Source organism: Solanum pennellii, chromosome 5 (assembly GCF_001406875.1).
Source record: "Solanum pennellii chromosome 5, SPENNV200".
Lineage (NCBI taxonomy): Eukaryota > Viridiplantae > Streptophyta > Magnoliopsida > Solanales > Solanaceae > Solanum > Solanum pennellii.
The window spans coordinates 7,985,783-7,988,132 of NC_028641.1; positions in this window are offsets into that span (position 1 = coordinate 7,985,783).

Below are 2,350 nucleotides of genomic sequence, written 5' to 3' on the forward strand. Positions count from 1 at the left end.
TACAAACACAGTATATAGACAATCATGTAAAAAAAAACACTGGATAGATAAACTAAATAAATACTGTGTTGTATATTGAATGTCCAATTTAACTTGGCATATTAAGAGATGAGAATCTAAAGGTGAAACACATGAAGCACAATGGTAACCTTTTTTATTCTCCAAACAAGTAAGAGAAATGTGGTATTCAGTGAAGTAATGGAAGATTAAAATACAATAGGTGTTGTTTGGTTTGAAAGTTCGAAAAAAATCTTCCGCAGAACGACCTTTAGATTGTTATAAAAAGTGTTTTCAACCAAATGCAAAGAAAGACAGATTTTGTTCGAAATTTTAAACCAAATCTCACCTAAGACATTTGAGATAAAAGATGAAATCAAAGTATGTAAATTCAATATGAAACATAGCAAGTAAAGTGTTTTTGCTTGATCTAAAGAAAATGAAGCCACAAAAGCGAAGAGAACTATCACAAAACTTCATTTAAATGTAGCTTGCAAAACCTAAGACGAATTCACTAATCACTTCCCTCCAGGGAATTAAGAAGAAGAGGTTGGGGAAGTATAACAAAGAAACCTTTCCACAGAATTTTGAAGGAAAAATGTCATGTTAAAGTAATTGGATATAGCAACTCCGTAAAACGCTTTCACTTTTGATTTCTATAAGGAGTTCAAGACAAATAAACCATTAAAAACAAAAAATAGAATAGGAAAAACAACGAAAAAATTGAAGGCACAATGACTGAAATTGTTGAAAAGTATAACAAAAATTGTACATTAATAACAAACCCAAATAAAATAAAGAAGGAAATCTTAACACACCCATATCAAATTTGGTCAACCAAAGATAAAACTGGGGAACATTTTTTAATGCAATTTCAGTTTGAATAAAACAAAGAGATGCAAAAAATCAAAAGAAACAATATAGAGAAAGATTACCTAGAATGAATGCTTGAGAAATAAGATACATTTTGTGAGCAATGAAGTAAGATCTTAAAGAATCAAGACAATTAAACATGATGTGTACATTGAAGACACAAGAGCAAGACACCTAGCTATATTTGAATACTAAAACAACAAAAACAACCTTAGATGTGATGATATAGGTATGTTGAAATAACCCTTTTCTAATATAGTAGTAACATATGATTGAAAGGGTACTAATTTAGAAATTTTTTATTAAAAAAAATTAAAATAAAATATAACACGGCAAAACTTAAAGAAAAAAAGAGCACAAGAAGTTGAAAAAAAAACTCGATAGAGCAGGGTAAAAAGTAAGAAGAACTTAATCGCGACATAACAAGACAAGTTAAATTTAGCGAGTTAAGATAATATCTTTCTGTCACATCTCATGTGTTTATTACTTTATATTTTGAACCCCCTTCGTGAACATCCTGACTTCGTTACTGCCCACAATCATAAATCATTAAGTTCCTTTACCATTTGAATCAGTTCACAATCACTATTTTAGTTTAGAACTCAAGTTCTTAAAAAATCTTGTCATTTGTTAATCAAATCTCATGTTTTAATGTCAAAATTCATAACTGATTAATGAGAAATGAAAACTTAGATTTACAAAGGCTTATCAAAATGGTTTAGCACGAGAAATCTTTTCAAAATAGCCTCCAAGAGTTTTGCAAAGCTCAAAAATAAAAAATGAGGCGAAAACTTCAAAATTTTCAGGTTTGAACCCTCCCTCCCCCCCCCCTTCCCGAAGTCGCAAAAGCTAACCCATGTTCGCATAAGCAGACATTAGTAAAGCGAACTACACATTCTATTTTGCAAACACTCCAAAAATTGTGCCTCTCACAAAAACAAAGTTTTGTTCGCTTAAAACAAATCTCTTTTATGAAGTGGGCTTAAGCGAACAAAACTTCACAAAAGTTAAGCGGACACACACAAGCAAAATACAACCAAACACAAACCATCAAATGGATACTTAAAATTTGTTTGAAATTTCGTAGACACAAATCATATATGTAATTTGACTATACTCGACGTTCCAAACTCAATAAAATTATCTAAATACAAATCTGAGGTCTCCTTGATTGAAATTTGTGAAAGTTACAAGAAATGAATTTAACGCCTAAAGGGCTAAAAATCAAGCTCGAGAGCTCTGAAGATTCAACCAAGATCTCGTTTAGGCCTAAAATTATTCCCCAAATCCAACACACTAAATTCACAAATTCTCAACTTCGAACCACAAATTCTCGAAAAGATTCCAAATATTAAATCAACAACTCGCATAGACCAATTTACACATTCCAAAACTAATGAAATAGACGAAATTCTATTCCAATACTCAAAACTTCAAAAGACATCGAAAATCACTTTTTAACAACTCTAGCCTTTCAACT